Source organism: Pteropus medius, unplaced genomic scaffold (assembly GCF_902729225.1).
Source record: "Pteropus medius unplaced genomic scaffold, Ma_sr-lr_union100, whole genome shotgun sequence".
NCBI classification, from domain to species: Eukaryota; Metazoa; Chordata; class Mammalia; order Chiroptera; family Pteropodidae; genus Pteropus; species Pteropus medius.
The window spans coordinates 763934-772099 of NW_024343159.1; positions in this window are offsets into that span (position 1 = coordinate 763934).

Genomic DNA, 8166 nt, shown 5'->3' on the forward strand with positions numbered 1-8166 from the left:
AAAATGCCTCTTTGCCTTTTTTCGGCTCTCTTGAGTGTAAATGAGCTTAATGTAATGACGAGTGACCATAAGGACGGACGCCCCACCTTACCCACAGGGCCTGGGCAGAGGAAAGGATTCATTTATCAGTAGAGTTCTGTGGGGAAAAAGTTAGGACGACGTCGACTCAAGATCTCACTTCCTAGCGTTTCCCTGGCTTTCGCCGCCCAGCACCCTGTAGCTTACAGAATCCACACTTGATCAGACTCAACCCTTACCATCCGCAGACAGCAGGTCGCAGGGCCAGGCTGGGAAGCGGCCCCAGACAAGCTCAGTTCCCTGGATTCCGGCTCTAGTGCTCTTGCCATTCACCGACAGCTTCCAGATTCCTACAGCGTAGGCTGCCTTGGGCACTATGTCATCTTCTCTTTTTTCTTCCCTAACTTGACACTTGCGATTAGCTTACACGGCCAGCTAACTTCAGGAGACCCTATCCTGCTGCAGCCACCCCCTCCCCGTAGTCTTCGGGGGGGGGGGGTGTACGAGGAGATGGGCAGGGGAGCCTGAGGAAAACAAGGATGCATTCACGACAGAATTTAATGATAGCAAAGGTAATTGTTTCAGCAGACGGACCCGGCGCTGTCACTGGGCCACTACTTCAGAAGCCATCTGCCTCGTGCAGTCTGGGAAATGTCCCCAGGAAGCAGTGGCGTTGCCACCGCCCGCCCAGGCACTCCCGTTCTCCATAGCACGTGCCACCCACGGGACAAAAGCCAGCCCCATAACCGCTACAAACTTTCCAACTCTTGGCAAAGCCGGGGAGAATAACTATGAACATCTTTGTTTCGCAGAGATTCGTTGGTTATCTGCCGAAGAAGGCCTAACGAGAGATATTAATACAGAGGTGACACACGTTTTTTATGTTACAATGTTCTGTGATGAGAAACGGTGGGCGAGAGTTTACTATATCTAAGACAGCACTTTTCAAAAATAAAAGCCAGCAACAACGACGATGATCCACAGGTCTGCACCTTCGAGGTGAAGAAGAGTCTATTCATGAGTGAGAAAGTCCCTGCTTTCTAAAAGAAACTCATGCTTGTGGAGAATTATTTTGAAAATGTCTGACCGGAAGTGGTTCCGACGTTGTGGTTTTTGTATTACCGGAAACAATGTGTTTCGCCTATAAAATTTTTGTCTGCGTATTTGAAAAACTAGGAAACAGAATTTTAAAATGTTTTTAAAATCTAAATGAAGCTTCTTAGTGGGTCCGAACCCACTTATTAAAAATGTAAAATGCGACACCTTCCAATCATTCATGAAGGACTCAGCTGACTTGGATGTAAATTTACTACCTGAATTTCAGTGAAAAGCCTTTGCACAGTGGTGAGTGGGATTGGAAAGTGAGTATGATTTAATAAATGTGAGCGAGGATACCTCTTTGATGGGTATCTTTTCGTTATGACAGCCATTAACAGTCACTAAAAACTATGACTTTTAAAATGTACTTCATCTTCCTTCCCACCTTTTACTATTTCTACTCGCGGGCATATTTTATAAGGTACGTAATAAAATACATATCAATAATTGTTTTAAAAATATTACGTCTGTTGAGAAAGCATGGTAAGACAAATGTTTGGCCACCAGTGGTGGTTTGATGGCCACAGAGGAAGAGGCCACATTTGGGGGCCTCCTTTGCAGGTAGAATAAACGACAAAGTCAGTAGCCACTAGGCTGCGCCCCGTCACGTGCCCGCAGACCACCGGCTCCGGTGTTCTGGCCTAGCGGGTGGTGGACTTGGGCTGGAGGCAGCTGATCTTTCGATTGCAACCTGCACCTGGCCTAGTTCAGGGGCAGTTCCTGGTTGTTCTAAGCCCTCAGCTGATGCTGATTGGTTCCTTCTTCCTCTTGCTGTTTGTAAACCCATCACTTCTGACTGCCGGGGTCGCTCAGCTCCCACCCACCAGTGACGGATGTGCCTGGGCGAGCGCGCGCACACGCACACGCACACACACGCGCACACACACACACACGCACACCCAGGTGGTGTGGGAGGGAGAGGACAGGCAAACAGAGGTGCCCGCAGGGCATCTTAAACTGCCGAAGCAGTAAGACAGAGTTCGAGCCCCAGCCCCATGAAAACGTTTCCCTGTTACACTCATTATCTTTCACTACCGCGCTTGGGACCTTCCGACTAATGTCACGCTACTTGGAAAGCCAGAAACTGTGGGTCCACGAGAGGGTCTGTGAAAACAGCCTGGTCTCGGCGAGGCCCTGCCGTCGGGGTGACACACCTGGCGCAGCCCCGCACTAAGTGCGACGCCCAGGCCCGGCGGGCGAAGGCTCTGTCCCCGCCGTCGAGGGGCGCCAGCAGCGGGGAGGGGCCGCGCCCGGCGCTCTCGCCACAGGAGAAGGAGGTAGCGACGTTACTTTGGAAAACCCGGCGGAGAGGCCGCGGGGGCGGGGCCGCGCGGGGCGGGGCCACGGGGGTCGCGGGGGCGGGGCTGAGCCGCGGGGGCGGGGCGTGGCGGCGGGGAGTCGCGTGGGGCAGGGCGCGGCACCGGGCAGGGGAGGTCTCTGGGAGCTAGCCAGAACAGAAACTGAATCTGAGAGCAGAGGCAGGACCCACAGAGAGATCCACAGGGAGCAGGGAAGAAGCTAAGGCTCAAAGGGAGCAGATCGGCAACAGGACCCTGTAAAAGACAGAACAGGGAACTAGCCCAGAGAGACAGGAATTGAGAACAGGAGGAACTAAGGTAAACAGAACAGGACCTGAGAACAGAACTAGCAAACTCCTGGAGCAGAACAACAGGTCCTGAAACAAGAAGCAACCCTAGCGAGGCAGAGGCAGGGCAGGCAGCGGCAGAGGTCGCAGGGGAGGCGGAGCCCTGAAACCCACCACTCAGGAGAACAGTCTACGCGGAGGGCGGGCAGCCGGGCCTGCCTGCTGCGCCAAGGCAAGGAAACAGCGAGAGCAGCAGAGCAAGGGGCCCCACAACCCAGGCGGCGAAACGCAGCCCTGGCTGCGCCAGGCTCACCCGGAACCCGCCTCAACCCTGTGGCTCCTCCCTAGACAACGAATAGGCTCAGGCCTGGCCTGGCCTGACCATCCGCGCACAGTCAAAGGGCAAGGGCAGCGGAAAGCCGGCGGACAACGGCGAGGAGACGGCGGCCCTGACGCGGCGGTTGTCCCGGCCGGCGCGGAGCGGAGGCGGGCGCGCGGCGGCTGTTTGATGGAGGCCTCGGCGCGCGGGGGCCCGGCGCCGGGACGCGGACGAGCGGCGCGGCAGGCACCGCGGGGAAGGAGGCCGGGCCCGGGCGGGCGCTGAGCACCCGGCCCCGCGGGGCCGAGCTGCGGGCGCCCGGCGCGCACCGGGCGGGGGACTCTCAGGCACTCTCTGGGTTGTGGCTGCTGCTCCCATTTTAAAAAGCACTGCATTTCAGGGGTTCTTTGGGGTTTTTTTGTTTTTGTTTTTGTTTTTTTTTGGTGCGATCGGCTCATTTAAGGATCTGAAAACCGCTAATGTAAAAAGGTTTTTTGAAGGAAATTCATAATCTCGGTTTCCCAGGCTTGCGCTGGACTCGGAAGGAACGCCGTTGTGTACATACCGTTGTATGGTTTAATTTATTGTTTTTACTGTGCAAAGCGGCTGGAAGATTTTTTCCAGGTGCCAATTCGGATTTATTCATCCTTTTTTACTTCTTTTTTTCTGAACTATATCTGTTGTCGTTTTTAAGCGTTGGAGACCAGAGAATTGCCCCACTTTGGAGCTTGAGGCTCTCCTGCCAAGAGGAGGACAGCTGGGAAAACTGGATTAAAAGGATGCTTTTTATCTGTATTTTGCAGTAAGACTGATATTTTGAAGGCACATTCTTTCTGTGATTCATTTTTTAGCCCATAACGCTAACCTTGAAGAAATTTGTGGTTGGGTTTTTGGTTTCTAAGGTCATAGTTTTTCCTCTTTTTCTTTAGTTTTTTCTTTTCTTTCTTTCTTTTTTTTTTGTGGGGGAGAAGAGGGGACTCAGAAAGGAGAGCAAGTTAACTGGTAGAAGGAGAATGAGCTTCGGTGACCAGGGTCCTGAGAGCTGGAGGGAAAAAGGATTCAGCCTTCAAGTTGGGAGGCCTTCCTCTCACTGCTCTTAAAAACAGCAAGGATTCGACCCTGATCAAGACGTCAAAACTACAGGACTCAAGCCACAGAGGCCCCGGGGAAGCCATGAGTGTAAGATTACCCCAGCGTATAGACAGGTAGGTTTGCTAATAAACTGGATTTTCAGTACTTAAGGTGCTGCATTTGATAGAAGGTAGCAGGAGGAGGGGCCGGGTGGGCTGCGGGAGTCCCCTGGCGGGAGTGTGCCCTGGTCTCCGGGACGCTCTGGGCACGTGGGTCTGTCTTCCCTGCGTCGTCCATGTTCAGAATGTCTCCTCATTCGATATTTTGTTTGTTTGTTTGTTTTAACATAATTAGACAGTGAAGCCGGGAATAGGGAAAGTGGGGAGATGTCTTGGGCCGACTTCGACTTCTGCCAGGCTGCAGGCTGGGTTTTAATCCCTGACTTGCCCGCCTGGGCGGCGGGTTTAGGTGTTGGAGCTGCCGGGGAAAGGGCCCTGGCAGGGGCATGGGCCTCCCCTGGCTGGTCGTCGTAGATGGTGGGTGGTGGGGTTTGGTGATGGGGTGGATCCCCTTTCCAGAATGAGAAGATGTCCTTGCCTGAATGATGGAACAGGAACGCCCTTTGCACCCCCACAGGGCTGGATTTTTACCACTGGCTACTAATGGCCCCCAAATCAAAGGTCGCCTTAGGATTTTTTCCCCTCCAAGGTTAGGGTTGGACGTGAGACCTGCCACCCGGCTCATACCCGAGGTTTACGCTTGCGGGGCGTTTCTAGTAAGCTTGACTGCAGAGTGGGCCTCCACGGCCTGGAGCCAGAAGGAGCGGTTCTGGCCCTTAGGCCTGCTGGACAGATAAGCTGAGCGCGGGCGCCCCTAGCCTCCCCACCTCGAGACACCACAGCTCACAGCCTTGTAAGGCGGCTGCCTTGTCCCTTGAGAACCTTGAGGGAGAGCTGTTGTTTGGGTGCTGCACGCAGGTCCTAACCGAATGGAGGACTGAACAGGCAGAGGGAAGGCCTGGGCCTGCAGTGGTTCCTGGAGAGGCCGGGCGCCTGCCAGCAAGAGTAATTGCTGTCTTGGCGCCCAGGTAACCTGTGATAACCGCGCTCACGATAACACCCTTTGGCTATGGAACGTGGCCTAAGGTGCGTGTGATCTCTCCCCAACACAGTAACTTCCGTGTGGCCTCAGTCCCATCTAGGCCAGTCAGCAGCCCCCAGACCCCCAGACAGGTCCGGCTGGGCAGTGGCGGACAGAAGGGTGCTCGCGGCCGGGGACCTCCATCCGCCCCTTTGTGCTGGCTTCTCCGCGGTTTGCTCTCCTGGGGGGAACGGAGGCCTGTCAAGGCAGGGGTCCGTGTGGGACCTGCCACCCTTCCCTTGTCACCGTCCTGGAGTTGGGGAATTGGTGCGTTTGCTGGCTGGCAGCAGAGGCTGGACCAGGCCGGGCCTCCCGGAGTCGACGCTGGCTCTGCAGCAGCCCTGTCTCACAGGTGTGGGTGCCGGTCCTGTGGTGTGGGCGCTGCTCTGTCTCCTGGTGGCGGGGTGCGGTGGTCTCCAGCACCCCTGGCACTTCCTGACGGTCTTGAGGCTCACACTTGTAGTGGGTGCTGCAGCCTAGCAGGGTGAGAGCACCCCTCAGCCCCACGAGTATCCCAATTCTGTCCCTGCTGAGGATCAGCGCTGGGCTCGGCCTCCTTGCCGGTGTCCCCGTTGCACGGGGCCTTAGCCCGCTCCGTCGGGCCTTGTGACATCTCAGGTTCAAGACCCTCGGGATTTGAAGTAATTTGCAAGCGTACACCGGCCCAGGGGCTCGTGGACTCGGGGTCCTCTCTAGTTTCTCAGCTTGCTGTGCAGAGTCGCGTGGAAGGTGCTGTCACAGAGCTCCAGAAAGCTGGAGTATGCGGTCTTCGCTCACAGGACCACCGACCAGTTTGGGGACCTGGGAGCGCGTAAATCCCTGACGACCACTGGACTCTGCTCAGGGTGTCCCAGCTCAGCGCCTGGCCTGGGGTCAGCGCTCAGTAGGTATTTGACAGATGGCCACTGGCACGAATGGACGTGTCAGCAAGTGCGAATTCTCCCGTTCGGACTGTCGGGCGCGTGTGTGCGTGTTTCAGACGTAGGTGCCGTGGGACCTGGAAGGCGAGCGACACGTGGACGGCGAGCCTAGCAGGGTCTGAGGGGTCTTGGCTCCACGCAAATGAGGCTTTGGGGTGTTTATTTGGCAGAGTCTTTAACCTTGTGGGGGATGATTCCCAGGTCCAAAGACATATGAAGTATTTGCGACTCATCTTCACCCTTCAGTGTCACTTGGTCGTTGCTGAGGGGTGGGCTAAGGGACAGCCAGCCATTTGTGTCCCTTTCGGTTTCTGTCCCCTGACAGCCTGTTGCCCGTTATTACATATTCCTCTCAAAGTTTCTAAAAATGGGTTTGGTACTGCAGGCAGAGGTAATGATACTGCATTATTTTACTGGCATGGCAGTGAGTTTTGCTGAGTCATCTGTATCCATTTGTCTAGTTCTCCATGGCAAATGTTTCGAGATGGCCAGATGGGTGAGAATTTGCCTCCATGAAGCAGCTCTTCTCTGTGCAGTTAGTCAGCCCCTGTGAGGGCCAAACAGACAGAAGTGCTGGATTTATGCCCAGAGCCTGAGGTCTGGGCCCTGGCACGCCCTGCAGCTGCACGACCTTGGGCAAGTCGCGTGCCTCCTGGTTTCCTCACGTGTGGAGCAACAGCTCACGTGTCTGAGTTGCTGTCCAGTTCACACACACCCTTACGGACACAGCGCGTCGTTTGAGGATTATCCTGTGGCTCTCGAATGGAACAAATCAAATAAGATAATACATTTCAGATTGCTTTCTAAACTGCAAAGCCACGTGTAAATCCTAGATGGTGAACTCGTGGAGCTGACTTAGCTTCACGCGCTGCTTTCTGAGCTGGCCCAGGACAGGTTCAGAGTGACGCAAAGGTCGTCCCATGTTTCGCAGGACGGACCAGAGCAAACAGGCTTCTGCCCAGGTGCATGAGGCTGGGAAGAAGGTGCCCTTTCCAGCGGCCAGGGCGAGGGACCATGCCAGACAGTGTAGATGGGGCAGCTGCTTGTCGGTGGCTTCCCCAGGCAGCAGGAGAGGCCGAGTCTGTGTCTCCGCCCTTGTCCCACACCCAGACCTAGCGACCGCTGCTCCTCATCAGGGATCTGAGGTGGGGGGGACCTTGCCCAGTCAGTAGCCATTTTTTCTGAAAGAGGCAAAATCTCCCCAGGTGTGCGGAGGAGGGAGGGGACTGGCTGGCGGGCCTGTCCCGGGGAGGAGCCTCAGGCCGAGGGGAGGGCTTGTCTCCAGAGGTGGTGCCAGTGGCGTAGCCGGGGGCTCCCGGGCGCCTCGGGGCTTCAGGGGCTTCAGGGTCTCGCCAGCTCGAGGACTGAGAAACCCCCAGACATTCAGCTGAGTTTCTGCTGGTTCATAGGCTGACCTCCCAGGACAGTGATGGGGTCCAGGGGTACAGTAGTGAGTCCCGGGAGTGCTGCGTCCTGTCGGGGTGGGATGGGGGTGGCAGGGGATTTGCAGGTGAAACATTGGGTGACTAGTCACCACCACAAGCAGGAGTGGGCTGTGCCCAACTTCCGTGCTCAGGGACAATTCTGGAAGAGCGCCCTGTGATCAGTGAGTTATTCCGTGTTTTTATTGAGGAAGTGCAGAGTCCCTGTGTTCCCGCTGAGAGCAGACAAAAGCACAGACAGTTAGGTGACAGCAAGAGCCCACCAGACGTGAAAAAGCCTGGAGAGCACGGAGCAGCCCCCAGAGCAGCCCAAGGACAGGCGTGTGGAAGCTCGCGGCCCCCCAGGCCCGAGGGGAAGTGCCGGTCGGGGGTGACCGCATCTGCTGCCCGTCTCCGGAGCGCATGCCTGTAAAAAAAGTTTATTGGTTTGCTGTGTTTACAGCGTATTTCTGAGACTCACGTGGTCTGGAAGCCCGTTTCTCCACGCGCGTGCGGTCTTCCTGTCCCGGTCACCGTGTCGGGAGAAGCCCCGCAGGGACCTGCCGTGGCATCCAGGCTCCCCACCTCCGCCCC